Source organism: Stegostoma tigrinum, unplaced genomic scaffold (genome assembly GCF_030684315.1).
Source record: "Stegostoma tigrinum isolate sSteTig4 unplaced genomic scaffold, sSteTig4.hap1 scaffold_70, whole genome shotgun sequence".
Classification (NCBI taxonomy): Eukaryota; Metazoa; Chordata; class Chondrichthyes; order Orectolobiformes; family Stegostomatidae; genus Stegostoma; species Stegostoma tigrinum.
This window is the reverse complement of record NW_026728643.1, coordinates 1468116-1485634: the sequence shown is the minus strand read 5'-3', so window position 1 is coordinate 1485634 and position 17519 is coordinate 1468116. Positions and strand designations below refer to the sequence as shown.

Sequence of the window (17519 nt, the reverse complement as noted above, 5' to 3'; positions counted from 1 at the left end):
TCCTACTGCCTTTATACTCTGCTCAGAAACCACTTGATTCTACTGTCTATACCTGACATACCCTTCCTTCTTATTCTTGACCAAAACCTCAATTTCTCTAGTCAACCAGCACTTCCTACACCTACCAGCCTTGCCTTTCACACAAACAGGAACATATTGTAACTGGACTCTTGTCATCTCATTATTGAAGGCTACACATTCTCCAGCCGCCCCTTTACCCTCGAACATCCTCCCCCACAAAAAAAATTTGAAAGTTATTGCCTAATACTGTCAAAATTGGCCTTCTTCCAATTCAAAACTTACACTTTTAGATCCGGTCTATCCTTTTCCATCACTGCTTTAGACCTCATAGAATATGGTCACTGACACCAAAATGCTCCCCTGCTGACACCTCAGTCACCTGCCCTGCCTTATTTCCCAAGAGTAGGTCAAGTTTTGCAACTTCTCTTGAACGTACACCCACATACTGAATCAGATTTTTTTTTTGTATGGGCTTAACCAATTACTCTGCATCCAAGCCCTTAGCACGATGACAGCCCCAGTCTGTGTTTGGAACGTTAAAACCCCCTTCCATAATCAACCATTATTCTTGAAGATAACTGAGATGTTCTTACAACTTTGTTTCTCACTTTCCCACTGACTGTTTGGGGGTCTATACTTCAGTTGGAGGTAGGTAATCATCCCTTTCATATCTGTCAGTTCCATCCACATTACTTCCCTGAATGTCCTCTCTGGCAAATCCTCTCTAACTACAGCTGTAATGTTATCCTTGATCAAAAATGTCACACCCCCTTTTCTCTTGTCTCTCCCCCCACCCCACTCTGATCCTTCCTATAGCATCTCTACCTTCGAATATTAAGCTACCATTCCTGTCCATCTCTGAGCCACATGTCTCCAATTGCTATGCTCTCCCAGTCTCATTTTCCGAACCATGCTCCGAGTTCATCTGCCTTACCTGTTAGGCCTTTTTCATTGAAATAATCTACTTTGTTCATGCCTGCCCTGTCTGTTTGACTTATTGTTTTTTTCCCAACTGTACCAGCCTCAGACTGATCTCCTTCTTCTCTATCTCCCTGGTTCCCAAAACCATTCTGCCCATGACTGGTTTAAATCTTCCTGAGCATCTCGAGCAAATCTCCCTGGCGGTACATTAGTCCCCTTCAAATTCCGGTGCAATCCATCCTTCTTTTACAGGTCAATTTTACTCCAGAAGGTATTCCAATGATCCAAAAATGTGAACTCTTTTCCCCTGCACAAGTTCCTCAGGCATGTATTCATCTGCTCTTTCTTCCTATTCCTCCCCTCACCAGCTCATAGCACTGGAAGTGTTCGAGATATTTCTACACTTGAGGATCTAATTATTAAAATCCTGCCCAAATTCCTACATTATCTCCCCAGAATCCTGTCCATTTCTGTTCCTATGTCTTTAATTCTTATATGTGAAATGACCCACTGCTGATCCCTCTCACCTGTGAGAATATTCTGCACCCTCTCCAAGATATGCATGATTTTGGGACCAGGGAGGCAACACACCATTCTGATGTCTCACTGTCAGCTGCAGAAATGTATGTCTGTGCCTCTGCCTAGACAGACCCCATCACATTCAGTGGCCTGGAAACTAGTGTCACATTATAGGCAGTCTTTGCATCAGGAACCTTTCTGTCAGTGCTGCAAGATAGTGATAGCCACAGGAGACTCCTGCACTACCTGTCTCTGCCTCATTTTCCTGGAGGTCACCCAACTACCTGACTGCATCTTTGGTTTATGCCCCTCCCTGCATCTACTATACACCATATCCCCTCACTCCTGCAAATTCCTCATTGCCTCTCAGTGCCACTCCAGCCTGTCCATGCGATCCGATAGGTTTAAGAACCAAGCACACTGTCTGCAGACATAAACATCAGTAACATTGAAACTCTTCCCAATCTCCCACATCTGACAAGAAGAATACGTTACTCTATGGAAGGCCATTTTTGCATCTTAACGATGTACAGACCCAGAAAACAACACAGTCTTTCTGCTTTGGAAAAAAAAACAAACACTGCTGCAGGCTGGTTTAGTATGTAAGTTTTCATGTTTTTTAAAATTTAAACAAGTGACAGATCTCTATAACAATATTTTTAAAAGGAACTCTACTCACTGTTGATTAGCCGAAGAAAAAACAGTAAATTTACACTTTAAAAAGTCCTGTGCTATTACTTGCCACCCATAGGTTTCTCCATGGTCAGATGCAAATTTCATTGTTTGTTTATTTTTGTTAGAATGATCTCTGATCCCCAGCAATACATGAAAGCAGGCAGCAAAGGCGGGAGCTGTGCAGGTTACTGCTGGGTCAGACAGTAGTGTCGGATTCTCTGTCAGATTGAATCACTTTCCATGTGGTCACTCTTGAGCTTTAGACAGTTGCCTGGATCGGAGGGAACTTGGAAATTGGGGAACGGATTTTTCAGCAGCAATTGAAGACAATGGCTTTGATTTGCTAACGTTAAAATGGAGTATATTCCTGGACTGGGTTAATGGAAAGGGAGGGTGTTGTTGCAGATCTGGTTACTGTCAGTGGGTGTGGGAAAACTAACAGTGCTTTTAGAGGATTCCATCAGTGGCAGTATGTTGATGAGAAATTGGAAAATCTAAGGATATATCCTTGGGGACAGCAGGTACAAGTAGAGCAAAGGATGTTTGCAGATAGATCAGTTGTCTGTGAAGATGGTCGGGGACAGGGTTATTTCTGAGGAAGTTGCTGAAAGTGAATATAAAGGAGTGAGGGATAAAACAAGAATAGAATGACAGGATTATTATAATACCAGTGACCATGGGGCAGTTGGATTATTGTCAGTTTAGCTGGAAATATTTGGGAGACATGTCCATGTATCGAAAATCTGACAAGCGAGAGCCAGAGAATGCTGGCTGGCAATAACAAAGTCTTGGTTTTGTTTCTGGCTGTGCCCGAAACACCCAGCCTCCCATTTATCAGCCGAATGTGCTTAGCAACTGCATCACATTCCTCCCCTCACTAGCTCGTGGCACTGGCAGTGTTCGAGATATTTCTACACTTGAGAATCTAATAGATGTGCACACAATCGGTAGGATGTTCAGTTCAGTGTTTCGTTGCCTCCTATGTTAAACGTTCATGGCTGCAAATTGTCTGGATCAAAATTTATCCATTTCCCAAAAATCACAGTTGAACGACTGAATGGCTGCAAAGTTGAACATTACAGGGGCTTCACTATTTCGAACTGCAATATTTCAAATATACATTAGTTACCATCTTCACCGAGAATGTAAGATGGCCATGTTCAGGTCCAACGAAAGTGATTCTTTTCCAATGAAGAGAGGAAAAGGTGATAGAAAATACAGAAAGGCCATGCAATAATTCCAGAAAGGAAAGGATTTTCTGACCAGAATTGACTGGGATTTTCGTCCGTCAACCCTCAACAACGATATTTGCAGATGAAATCAAAGGCAAGAGGCGATTGCGAGCAGAAAACTTGAAGGTAACCATGTGAGTGGATAACTGATGGATTGGGAATCCACTGGGTTCGCTCATGTGTAGGTTTGAATCCTGCAATCTGTAGTACTGCTGCTTTCATAAAACAAGTGCTCGCAAGTTGCTAATGACACAAACACATTGCAATTTCTCGTGGTATTTTTGAGGAAGTTTGCAAACTGCAGGATCCCCTTAACCAGGCCGTGATATTGTTTTGCTTTCATTTGTTACATTTTCATTTCAATTCCCCCAGCATGTGAGAGGCTCATGGTTAGAAACAACAAATCTGTTTTGATTCAAGAAAGCGATGAAAATGCAAGACACAAGCCGTCAGGTCATGAAACAATTCACAAATGGGTATAATTTTCATCCCGCAAACAACTGAGGTATCCATCTGCATCCTCACAACTGCGATATTCGCCAACAAAATCCAATGCAAGAGACCATGCTCACTGAATCACGTATTTGTGGGCGAGTGAGTAAGGTGATGGATTTGAAAGCCCTTGGTGTTACCCCCCTCCCCGCCCCAGTGCAGGTTGTAATCCTACCGAATCCAATCTGCTCTGCTGTCGCTTTGCTGAAGCACAGGTCTGTCCTGTTAATGGCTAAAGCAACCCCACTTTCATTTTCTCAGTGCCGTTCGAGGAAGTTTGCTGCCTTTAATACTGCCAGGTTCGTAAGTGTTCCCTGTGATTTCTGGCTGTTTCTCAAACCCGAGGGATTTTAAACCTCAGTGTCTGTGTTCTTCTGCGTGCCTCAATGAGTGCCACTTGTCTGAACTGCTGAACACTTTCTTACTGTCCAAAACTACCCATGTAGATCAGTTTTCTGGCTTTGCATTATAATTGAGCTCAGAAATAAAAGAAAGCTGGTTTACAAAACATCAAAGGACATTTTCCTCTTTCTGCCTACCATGTTTGCCAAGAGCACAAGACGGCCACGTTTCGAAACAACAAAGCGTATTCTTTCCTAATAAAAAGAGGAAAGAGTAACAGAGAATGCAGAAAGGCCATACAATATTTCTGGAATGGTAAGGATTTTATTCCATGAATAGACTGGGATTTTTATCCACCAACGGTCAACAGCGATGTTTGGAATGAAATCCAATGTAAGAGGTGACTGCGAGCAGCAAACTTGCTGCAATCTGTGGTGATGCTGCTTTCAAGAAGTGTTCCCAATGGGCCAATGGCACAAACACACTCGCAATTTCTCATCCGAGATCGTACCAACTGCCAATGTCAGAGAAAACACAGTGTGGAGCTGGAGGAGCATAGCACGCCAGGCTGCATCAGAGGTGCAGGTAATGTATGTCAGTGTCAGTGTGTGGGTGGAGGGGGACTGGTTGGGCCTGTGGTAGAGGAAGAAGCGGAGGGCTTTTAGACCAATCATGTGGGGAATGTAAGTGTACAGGGATTGGACGTCCATGGGTAGGATGAGATGATGAGGGCCAGGGAACAGGAAGTGTTGGAGGAGGTGGAGGGCGTGGGTGGTGTCCGAGACATACGTGGGGAGCACCTGGACAGTAGATGAGAGGTAGGTAAACTCAAGCTAGACTACAGCTCCTGATATGAAGCTTCTCACAAGAATGTGATCCTGTATTCCCAATTCTACCACCTCCACCGCATCTGCTCCCCAGACGAGGCATTCCACTGCATAACATCCCAGATGCCCTCTTATTGCAAGGACTGAACCTTTGCCCCTTCAGTGGTCGAAAATGCTCTTGACTGCATCTCTTGCGTTTCCTGCATGTCTGCCCTCACATCCCCTCCCCTGAACAATAACAAAGACAGAATCCCCCTTGTCCTCACATATCGCCTCAATAACTTCAGCATCCAATGTATCATTCTCCACCAAATCTGCCACCTGCAAACCAACCGCACAACTAAAGATATATGTCCCTCTGCAACCCTGCCTGCCTTTTACAGGGACCACGCTCTCCACGACTCCCTCGTCCGCTCCACACTCTCACCAGCCTCACCAACACTGGCACCTTTCCCTGCAACCACAGGAAGTGCTACACCTGCCCCTACACCTCCCCGTCACCCACATCCAAGGAACCAAAAAACCCTTTCAGATTAGATGGAGACTCACCTGCACATACGTCAATGTGTTCTATTGCATCCGTTGATCCCAATGTAGCCTCTTCTACATTGATGAGGCCATGGGGAGTCTCAAGACCACTTTGTTTAGTTCATGCTCTCTGTTCGCGATAAACAACAACACTTTTCAGTCGCAAACCATTTTGACTCCCCCTCCCACACCCTGGATGACATGTCCACCACGGGCCCCCTCCAGTTTCACAACTTTGCCACCCAGAAACTGGAGGAGCAGCATGTCACATTCTGCATTAGTAGCTTACAACCCAATGGTCTCAAAATGGGCTTAAACAGTTTCAAAATCTCCCCACCCCCAGCCTCATCCCATGACCAACCCTCCCTCTCATCTCTGCCTCCTTGACCTGACACAACCTGTCCATGTTCTCTCCCACCTATCTGCACCTCCCACCTCACTGACCAATCCCCACCACTGCCCACCTGCTCTCACCTATCATCATCCCACCTCCCTTCCCCAGCCCCAGCCCTCCCCGCTCTGTTTATTTCCCAGCTCCCTTCCCCCTCACCCGCTTCTGAAGAAGGGTCAACCTTCCTGCTCCTCTGATGCTGCCAGGCCTGCTGTGCTTCCCCAGCTCCGCACTGTTATTTATGGCTGCCAAGACCTGGTTTATTAAGCCCCAGGTCTGTCACTCAAACCCCTCTGTCTTTCCAAATCCCAGTACATCCAGCATGTTCCCAGCTCTCACTACCTGCAATAACCCCCCCAACCCCGCCCTCCCCCCGCTCTCTGCCCTGCCACCTGGTACAGAGTAAACCAAGAGGCTTCCTTGTCAGATTAAAGGGGAAAGCGGGGTGGGAGGAGGTGTGAGAGAAAGCAGCAACTCAAAATTTCAGTCTAACGACTCCTGCCTGACCCTCCGCACCCCCCTCACACATTCACTCTGTGTCTCTCACACTCATTCATGCATGAGCACACACTCACACAGACGCACACACACATACATACACACACGCACACACACAAATTGGCCGCAGACCTGATATACATAGAGAGATAAACCAGCTACATCACCCTTTTATTCACTCAGAGATAATAAGAACTGTCGATGCTGGGGTCAGAAATAACACGGAGTGGAGCTGGAGGAGCACAGCATGTCAGGCAGCATCAGAGGATTTGTCCCACTTTCTCAATGAAACTTCACCAGAAAAAGCTGGGATTTATCTGATTGACAGAAACTGTGTTAAAGATGGTTGAACTCAGGGCAGTGTCAATTCATGCACAAATTTTGTATCTGTGGGCTGTATTTCTGTCTGGCTGTGTGTTTGTATGTATGTGCCAGATGTTTCTTATGCGGGTTTATATTTCTGTGCATCTGTCTATGTGTCAGTGAGTCTGCATGCATGCATTTGTCTGTGTGTATATGTGTGTCAGTATGTCTGCATTTCTATGTTTCTATGTGCATAGGTGGGTCAGTGTGACTGTCTCTGTGTTTGTTAGTTTGTCTGTGTGTGTGTGTCATTGAGTATGTATGCGTGTGGATCAGTGTATCTGCATGTGACTATCTTTCTATATGTGTATGTGTGTGCCTCTGGATATTTGTCTCTGTGTATCTGCAAGCTTGTGTTGCCGTGTGTTTGTCTGTGTGTGCCAGTATCTGTCTGCATGTGTATGTCTCTCTGTGTATATGTGTGTCAGTGTGCCTGTGTGTGTCTATGCCAGCATGGCTGTTTGTGTATGTGTTTCTGTGGGTCTGTATGTGTGTGTTTCTGTTTATCAGGGTGTGTGTCAGTATCTGCTTTTATGTCTCTCTCTCTATCTGTATGTCTCTGTGTCTATGTATATATGTGTGTGTGTAGCAATGTATCTGTGTGTGTCTCTGTCTCTGTGTGTATGCATGTGTATCACTTTGTCACTCTTTGATTGAGTGAGTGAGTGTGTGTGTATGTGTGTGTTAGTTTATACGGGTTTGTGTATCCTATATTTGTGTGCGTCTCAGTGCAGCAGGCTGTCTGTTGTTTTGGGATGTATCATTTGAAAATAGGGCTAGCCACCATCCCACTGTCTCTCAGTCTGTACCTCTTGTGTTTAAAGTGATACAACGGTCATGTTGATGTGTGTGCATACGTGTGTCTCTGTGTGTTTGTGTCTGTATGCTTATCTTTATCTTCGGTGGGACTTAGTGGACGGAAGTTGAAGTGAATGAATGAATGAAGTAATTAATTAAAAAGTGATGAATCAAAGTCTCACCCTCCCTCTCGTGTTTAAAGTGATACAATATCACCCTCTGGCGGACGCCTCTACACAAGTGGCAGAATTTTTTTTGGAGAAATCAACGGGGCCTGTGAATCCTGTTGTAGAGATAGTAGGAACTGCTGATGTCGGAAAACCTGAGGTAACACGATGTGAAGCCGATGAACGCAGCAGGTCAAGCAGCACCAGCGGAGAGGGAAAACTTGACATTTCGGGTCGGGACACTTCTTCAGAAATGGGGGAGGGGAAATTGATTCTGAAATAAATAGGGAGACGGGGGAAGCAGATAGAAGATGGATACAAGAGGTTGCAGTGGGTGAGGGATGAACTGAGTTTTTTTTTCGAGGGACGAGGGTAACATCTTTAAGGAAGGCATCCTAGTTTGCAGTTGTTTCGTGCTTTAAACAATGTCTTTGTACACACAGAGCAGTCTTGGCCGATCGATGTTGCCCCTTAAATATGAGCAGAAGGAGAGATGAACAAGCCCACTGCTGGTCTCATACCCTTCACTTGTGAATACTTTTCCCAATTAGGATCTGAGAGAGTAGATTACAAAACAATACAAATTGCCGAAAGTGCAATAAAATTAACCATGTCTTCTTACAAAACGGCTCACGTAAACGTGTCTAGATACAGTTGCAGAAGAAAGACTCTATTTAATGTGTATAATGTCAGGAAAACTGTCCAAAGTCAAAACATTTCCACATTTGCCGAGGGAACACATACATTTCTGAACATGAGCATGTTTTACTCTGAGGAGCTTCAGCATAATTAGAATCCTCTCTACACCAGCACAGCGTGAATCTGTGTGTGTGCGCCTGCGTCTGTTGACGCTGCCGTGAGCTGCTCGCTCCCTCTGACTGAACCCGTGATGGTTTTCACGCGCTACCTTCCCCTCTGTATTAGCGTGCGGCGGCCAGCAGAGGGAACCAATGCATTACTTTGAACAAAAGGGAGCAATTGAGAAGGAGCAGTCAACTTCTACTTTCTCTCTCCAACTGGTTCCATCCCTTTCTCCCTCTCTGTATCAGCGTTTGTATGTGTGCGTATGTGTGTCAGTGTCTGTATGCAGATGTTTGTCTCAGTGTGTGTCTCTGTGTCTGTGTGCTTCTGTCTCAATGTGTGTCTGTAATGGCTGTGTCTTTGTGCCTGTGGCTCTTTCCAGTGGGCTATCTGTTGTTTTGGGGGTGAATCCATTGAAACGGGGTTACCTCCCTTCCCTGCTTTCTCTCTGTCTGTCCCTCTTGAGTCTCAAATGATACAATGGTCACGTTGACATATGTCTGCATATGTGTTTGTATCTGTGTTTTTTTTCCTGGTTGCAATCGGACTCACTGGGGATCCAGGTTCAAATCCTGCCACAGCAGATGGTCACATTTGAATTGGAGAAGATACCTCGAATTAAGAATCTAATGATGACTATGTTGAGGTTGGATGGCTCACCGAGCTGGTTTGTTGTTCTGCAGACGTTTCGTTACCATGCTTGGTAACATCCTCAGTGCAGCTTCTGATGAAGTGTCGGTGTGTTTTCCCACCCGGTTTTTAAACTCTTGGGTCTGTTCCGATGGATTGCCTCACTTCCGGGTTTCCTCCATCGTGGAATGTATATGGGGTTGAGTTAATGTGTTTGTTAATAGCCTGCTTCGTGCAGTGCCATGCTTCCAGGAATTCTCGTCTTTGCCTGCCCCAGGATCTTGGTGTTGTCCCAGCTGAAGTGGCGGTTCTACTTGTCCGTGTGGATTGAGATGAGTGAGCATTGTTCGTGTCTTTTTGTAGCCAGTTGTTCAATGATAATGGATATCCAAAGAACTGGGTCAGGAGATGCCTACAGGAACAGCATCAGAAAGATTCTACACGCCCCCGACACACTCATCACACTACCCTACATCAGGAACACGTCAGAACTCACCACAAGACATCTAAGGCCACTGGGCATCAGGGTGGCACACAAACCCACATCAAACCTACAAGTGACCACCCGAACTAAAGACCTACTCCCCACCATGGACAGGACCAATGTCATCTACAAAATCCCCTGCAGAGTCTGTGAGAAACACTACGTTGGACAAACGGGAAGGAAACTAGCAACAGTAAGAGAACACCAACCCTAACCCTGACTTAATCATTCAGCAGGATGTGAAATGCTGGTAACTCAGGCACGAGAGCTTTCACATCTTGAACGAAAAGCAATTGCATGCTGTGAGTATCACCGTGACATCTCTGATCATATTTTACATTCAGAAACTGCCTTTTGTGAAACTCTAAATAAGCACCGTTGAATTTTGTAAATTTTACTCAGTTGCTGTTCCTTGTCTGCCACTCCGGTTTCCAAATCAGCTGGCTGTCACCTGAAATTAGTTCATGTCCAGGATTGGAAAGCTGCACAGAGAAACGTTGGGGTAAGGAGAAAGGCAAGCAAGATGGCAGCTCGTAGCTGCACCGAGGTTCGAATAGCCTCCCAATGTGATTTGTCGTTCTTGAATTCTAATGCTGGCTCAGTTTTTCAGGCAGAGGGTTATCTTTCAGCCACTTACACTGCAAAACTGGTGTGTAAGTCTAAGTATGCTGCACGGTGTGAACTGGTGCACGATCTGCTCAGCTTGGTGCATTTCCCCAGTAGCCCGGTGGTTTTCACATTATGTGTTAACGCCAGAGTTGTTCAGTTTCGAACAAAGGGTGAAATCATTCACCATCGTGAAAGTCTAAATTCCAGAAATGCCGTGCGGTTCATATTTTCTTTATCCAAGCATAACTGTATACACTTTCTCCCAGGCACATTACATTTGTTGCCTAATTGAGTGTCACAAGGTGCTCTCAGCTTTCTGTTGATTTTTGATTTGATCGAGCTGTTGTCAGCATCTTGTGGGAAAAGAACGTTTTAGTTAGGCACTGCCCGGCAGCTAAGAAAATGGATGAACAAGACAGGGATCCTTGAAGTCTTTCCTTGTGCCTTTGCTTTTGTTGTTTTGCAGTAACAACATCAGAAAGAATCATATTTGTCCCTCCTGTATGGGTGGTAGTGTGGCCGAGCGGTCTAAGGCGCTGGAGTCAGGTTCCAGTCTCCTCGGAGGCGTGGGTTCGAATCCCACCGCTGCCATTATGGTTGGCTGTTCTGCTGAAGCTGGGTAGGGAAGACCTGTGTTTCAGTTGAAAGTAACAGAAGGCAAGGTTTTGTTTCTAATCAATGCACAATGCAGGTGAGCACAGAACATCTGCTCCTCATTTTCATCGCGTTACAGGATCAGTTTCATTATGGAAATGGAGAGAGCAGACAACCTTCGGTCTACCTCGCCAATATCGACCAGATATCCTAAATTAACGCAGCTCCATTTGCCAGCATTTGGTCAATATCCCTCTAAACCCTCCCGATTCACACACACATTTGGATCCCTTGGAAATGTTGTAATTTTACCAGGCTCCACCAATTCATCTGGCAGTTTAATGCATACATGCACCACTTTCTGGGCAAGAAAAAATGGCCCTCAGGTCGCTTTTAAATTGCTGCCCCTGACTTTAATTGTACACCCTCCAGGTTTTGACTCGCCCACCGTGTGATAAAGACCTTGACTACTCATCCTGTCTATATGCCTGATGCTTTTATAAACTTCCGCCAGGTCGTCCCTCAGCCCCCGACCCTCCAGGGAAAACTGCCCCAACCTATTCAGCATCGCCGTACGGTCCGAAACCTGCAACCCCGGCAACGTCCATGTGAATATTTTCTGGGCAGGTTTACATGATATCTTTTATTTTTCAATAGTGCCAATAATGCTGGACTACTTTGATCTGTTCGTAAAAAGAGACGTGAAGCGTTGAACAGCTGCAAATTTGAATGCTGTAGGAAGGCCAGAGTGCAGGGCAAAGCCGGGGCTGTGTTCCTCTAATGTAGTGGTTATCACATGCACTTCAGCGCGAAAGGTTCCCGGTTCAAAGCCGGGCGGAAATAGTGGTGTTCCTCTTTTACAGCGATTGGTTCCTGGATGGACGTGGAGTGAGCTTTCTCGTTTGTTATTCTCATCAGCCAACCTTTCTCTAAATGAAGTCGCCCATATCTGCTTTTGTTGTGGTCGGGAGGATCATTCTATTTCATTGCAGTGTGAATCTTTGTTAAATTTCGCTCCTTCCTGGCCATGAATGTGCGGAGGTGGTCACCGCTTTTAGAGTGCATTTAGCGTGCCCTAATCCTTTCTGTAGTGGAGTAGTGTCACCTTTGCTTTTCGTGCAAAAGCGCTCCAGCCCAAAGTCAAGGAAAAGCCTAATTGTCCCACGTCGCAGTGCACTGCGAATTCCTCTCTGTCAAGTACATCTCAAAGTAGTCTCTGTATGTCCTAGTTCCGTTAGAATCTGCCATGTCTCAAAGTGCATGAAACTAAACCAGAAGCCCTCAGTCACATTTTGGAGTAGAGAAACATGTTTGCATTTCTTAGCAGCGAACACAATAGCGACTTATTCAGTCCACAACAGGAGTGAAGGGATTTACAAGCTCAGACCAACCTCATGACACTTGCTCTCGCAGAATCACGAGCATTAACGTATGCTCTCAAGTCAAAGACATGCTGGCATTGAAACTGAGGAAATGCAAGACAAGCTACCAATTGATATAGCATCCATTCATTTTTTTCTTTATATCAAGGAGGAGCAAGAAAGTCTAAACCAGGAGAGATAGGAAAGCAAGCCACATGAAGCTCAAGTGAAGCAAACTGTAGTTTCATCACTCACCAGGATGTGAAGTGATGGTGGCTCAGGCGTGAAAACTTATTGCTTCTTGAACAAAAAACAATCGCATGCTGTTAGCATTTCTTTGACATCTCTGATCGCCTTTTACGATCTGTCAATGTGCTCATAAACTACCTTTTGTGCAACTCTAAATAAGCAGCTTGGAATTTCGTAAAAGTTATTGCGTTTCTTTTCCTTGTTTTCAAACACAGGTGCCCGAATCAGCTGGCTGCCGTCTGACATTTGTTCGGGTCCCTGACTGGAAAGCTATGCGGGAAAATTGACTGTGAAGGAGAAAGACAAGGCAGGTGGCAGCTTATGCCTGCACCGAGGTTCAAACAACCTCACAACTTGGTTTGTCGTTTTCGAATTCTCACACTTGCTTGAACCTTTTGACTTGCGCTTTTGTACAGAAACGAATACGAAAGTATGCTCTTGAGTCGAAGCCACGTTGGATTTGAAACTGCAGAAAGGACAAGCCAGGTTACTAAGTAATGTTGTTTCCATTTTCTTTTCTTTCTTTTGCAAAGGATCAAGGAAAGCTAAACAAGGACGAATATGAAAGAGAGGCTCGTGAGCTCCAGTGAAACACCTTCTCCCTTATTCAGTCCTCAACAAGTGACGTGAAGTTGACTCGGACGAGAGAGCTTTTCACCTCTTGGACACAAAGCAATCCCATTGCATTAGCACATTTTTGACATTTCTGATTGCTTTTTACATTCTGTCAATACGTGTAGGATCTGCCTTCTGTGTATCACTGGATAATTGAATTAGGGCGTTGACATGGGATAATGGGAAGGAACATGATTTTCCCTCCCATTATGATTTCCGACGTGTCTTCCAATGAACATACATCGAATGAAAGAGAAACTTCGCCATTTCACGCAAATTTTCAGAGAAGAAATCTACTAGAAACGTCTGCTCATCCAACAAACCCGCATAATTATCAGGAAATCCAACATAGCATTCACGTTATTCATGCAATTTATCGCCTTCAATATATTTAGAGATATATAACTGTCAAATTCTCAACGGGAGTTCTAAGGATAAGGTCGGAAAAATCATCAAAGTTTTAGATCCGTCATGATGTTAAAGAATGGCGAGTCAGCGGAGCCAGGTTGAATGACCTCTTCCTGTTCCTATGTTTCCATCTTTCGGTGTTGTTTCAAGCAGAGAATTGTCAACAATAACGTGGAACATAAAACAGTGTAACGTAGGTCTGTGCCGAACGCTATTCTGAACTGAACTGATCCCACCTGCCTGCCAATGGTTGCGTATTTCTCTACTACCTTGCCTTTCACGTGTCTGTCTAAATGCCTCTTAAACGTTGCTGTCATGATGATGAGAATGAATCGAGAACACTGAGTATCAAGTCTCTCACATTTACCCTGCTGCTCTCACAACTGGAATGGACAGCTCCTGTTGCAGTTTTAGGTCAGATAATGGAGGATGCTTATCGACGCTCTACCAGACAGCATGCTCCTTCACATAGGTTTCCAACTGGGCACATGGAACAAGTTGCCATGTAAATGTTGGGGATTCAGGGGTAGATTTCTCAACTGTCGGGCTGGAGTTCTAGCTGTGGAACTAAACATGATATTCTAAACCTAGTTCTGGCCTCTTCTTCATTTACAATTTTAGATGTGAAATTCAAGTTACCTTTGTGTTACGTTCTTATGCATTCACTCTTCACGAAAGCATTGGAACGTGTCCTTGAATGAAGTCCTGGTGAAAGTTGATGATGGCGGGTGTAGTGTGTGACCTGTCGGTTGTGTGAATTTTGCAAACGAAGTTGGTGACTTGTTGCTGAATCAAATTCTATGAAGAGTGTCATGGCATGAAAGGGCATGTGAGGGCAGCATGGTGGCTCAGTGGTTAGCACTGCAGCTTCACAGCACCAGGGACGCAGGTTTGATTCCAGCCTCAGGGAAACTGTCTGTGCGGCATTTGCACATCCTCCCCGTGTCTGTGTGGGTTTCCTTCAGGTGGTCCAGTTTCCGCCCACAGTCTGAAGATGTGCAGACTAGGTGGATTGGCCATGCTAAATTGCCTGTGGTGTTCAGGGGGGTGTGGGTGGTAGGGGAAATGGGTCTGGGAGGGATCCTTCAAGGGTCAGTGTGGACTTGTTGGGCCAAAGTGCCTGTTTCCACACTGTCGGGAATCTGCTCTAAAGGCCCCTTGCCATGGGGATGTAATGTTATCTGTGAGGAATTGTTTTACTGACTCAAGGAGAGTGGACTGTGCTGTTCCCAGGAGTCAGTATTGGCAACAACCTCTCCTCAGGATAGATATTAATGAACCACACAGGTGTACAAGGTGCACAGTTTCAAAATTCTAAATGATGCAAAACTCGCAAATAGACTGAATAACGCAGAAAGCCGAATAACTGTTTTTTACCCACAAAATGTATCTTGCTGGGCATTGCTCTGTGTTCCTTTCCTGAGCCTTGTGACATGGAGCCATGGCACAATCAGGGCAACACTTGAGCGAGTGTAAAAAGGATGCAGTGCCAGAGGACATGCCGGGAGCAACACGAGGTACACAATGAAGTTAATTTCCCACAACAGGGGCATACCCCAAACAGCAGACTGAGGGGAGAGAATTCAGGGTGAGCTGAAGCTTTGAAAGTCGGTGCCCCAGAGACTGTGGAGGTCAGTTATTGAGTCTGTCCAAGAATGCAATTGACAGATTTCTGCAGAGCAAAAACATCAAGGGCTCAGGGGACAGTCGAGGAAAATCTTGAAAATGTACATTTCAATGCAGTTTTGCACTGTGTAATTAATCAAGTTCCTCGAACATCTTCGGAGCCCACGAGTGAAGATTTCATATCCCAGCCCTCAGGCAATTTGCCAACCATTAAGGTATAATCCAAAATATGGAGCTACATGGATGTGCTCTGCTCCAGTGGCACAATCGGTCAGCATGTAGTACTTATTTGGCAGTATAGAGGTGTCTGCCAATGCTGAGGCTTTGAGTTCAAGCCTCACTTGGAGCAACTTCAGTTTGTCATGTTTCAAGAGGGTATTGAAGAAAGTCAATTCTGCCAAAGTTTGCAAAAAAAAGTTCTGTGCATTGTGAAATGACTCAACGATTGACAGACAACCTGCAAATATTCACAATGTGAAGGAATATCTTCGGAGAGAGAAAAGAAGGTGATTTTTTTCAGCTCAAAGACATTTCTCACATGGGTGACTGCACTGAGTTAAATTGGGGGGAAAAGGGCTGTGAAGATCATTTCAATTTATTCACTTTGCTGCAAACTCGCACAGGTCAGTGAAATACTATAAATGGAATCAGATTTATCGAATTCAGCCGTTCGAATGTTACGTTCTACTTTAGTTAGAAATGTTATCAGATTTAAATACAGAGCTGCTGAGAGGAAGGGAGGGTTCAAAATGCAAAAAAAAAGACAGACCCTTGTATGTGGATTTCTTGGATGGAGCTCAGAAAGTATGAAATGTACCTCAAATCATCGGGATGTGGTTAAATCTTTCAGGCATCAGTGTAAAACGGGAAGCACGACAGTTCCCTTCCGAATCGAAAGGGTCTAACTTTACTATTGAATTGAAAATATATTCCATTTATAATGCTTCACGGAGAATGAACTGCCGAACTTATTCAGCTGCACGTGTACAATAAATTTCATTGCACGTGAAGTCAAAGAAATTTGAAACTATTTTCCACCTCCCCACAGCCTTTGTCTCACTGTTAAGGTGCCTGTTTGGGGACCGAGGGGTGCAGGTACAGAAACCTTTGAAGTTTACTGCACACTTAGACAGGGTGGTTAAACAGGCTTTTGGCGCACTTACCTTCTTTGCTTAGTCATTTGAATTTGGGAGTTGGGAAGTCACGGAAGTTGCACAGGACGTTGGTGAGGCCTCTTCTGGAATACAGTGCGCAGTTTCGGTCACACAGTTGTAGGAGCCATATTTTTAAGCTGGTGAGTATTAACAAGAAGGCTACCAAGATGTTACCTGTGTGGAAGGTTTGAGTTATAAATAAGGATTGGACAGACTGTGACTATTTTCTCGAGTCCTTCGGAGGTTGAGAGGCGACCTGACAGAAGTTTATAAAATAACGAGACGTGTAGACACTAATAATGGTAATTTTCTTTTCGCTGGTATGGGGCATGTGAAGACTAGAAGTCATTTATAAGTTGTGAGGAGATAATATAAAACAAAGATACGAGAGGCAGAGCATCACAATGACTGTGAATAAAACGATGGCAAGTTGTAGCAGTGAAACATGTGGCAGAGAAACGGGTGACAGTGATGCTGGCATGCGACATCTCAAATGTGTCATTTGCCAGTGAAATTCACCGCTTCACCAAGTGGAGAACATTGAAGTGAAGCAGTGACAGCAACTAACTTAGTTGGTTATTCATTCTGCGAATGCTCTTTCCGCGGATGTCCCTGTTAAAATCACATGTGGACAGGATGAAAGATGCAGCAACATGTGTGGAGCAGTGGGTGTAATTGGTAATGCATCTGACTTTGGATTAGAAAATGGAAATGTTGTATCTTCCCCCTCTGGAATGACATTGACAGCTTTCCCACATTTGCAAAAAGACAGTTGCTTCCAAAGATTTTTTCTTTTTGCAATTTTTTTTGTTGGATTCCAAGCAGCTGAAGTGATTGGATAGCTGCATTTTGGACATTGAAAGTTGACCATGAGCAACTTCAGTGTGGGACTATTTCAACTCACTGTCCATTTCATATCTCAGCTCATGGCAATGGCTCCCATTGTCAGAGTAACTGCTTGTGTTCCACATAAAGCTGCCTTTTGCCAGGGAACCGTGTGTACGTTGAGGATACAGAGCACTTTTAATCCAAAGGCCTCTGTCACTCTCGGAGGATATATCTTTGTATCTCCCTCTGTGGCTTAACATGAGGATGATTACTTCAAGGTGCTTTAGCATATTTTTATCATCTCAAACTTCAGTCCCATTCGTTGATTCCAGGGATAATCTCATTGAAATTTGCACTCTCAAATTAAGAAAACCAAAAGCAGTGGG

The 17519-nt window shown here is 44.7% G+C and overlaps 1 non-coding gene across 1 annotated transcript; it reads left to right on the top strand.

Annotated features, from left to right (window-relative positions):
• The first annotated feature begins 10807 nt into the window (after window positions 1-10807).
• Window positions 10808-10889, top strand: trnal-cag (transfer RNA leucine (anticodon CAG)). The gene has a single exon. It is a non-coding gene; the product is annotated as a tRNA-Leu (tRNA).
• Window positions 10890-17519: the final 6630 nt, after the last annotated feature.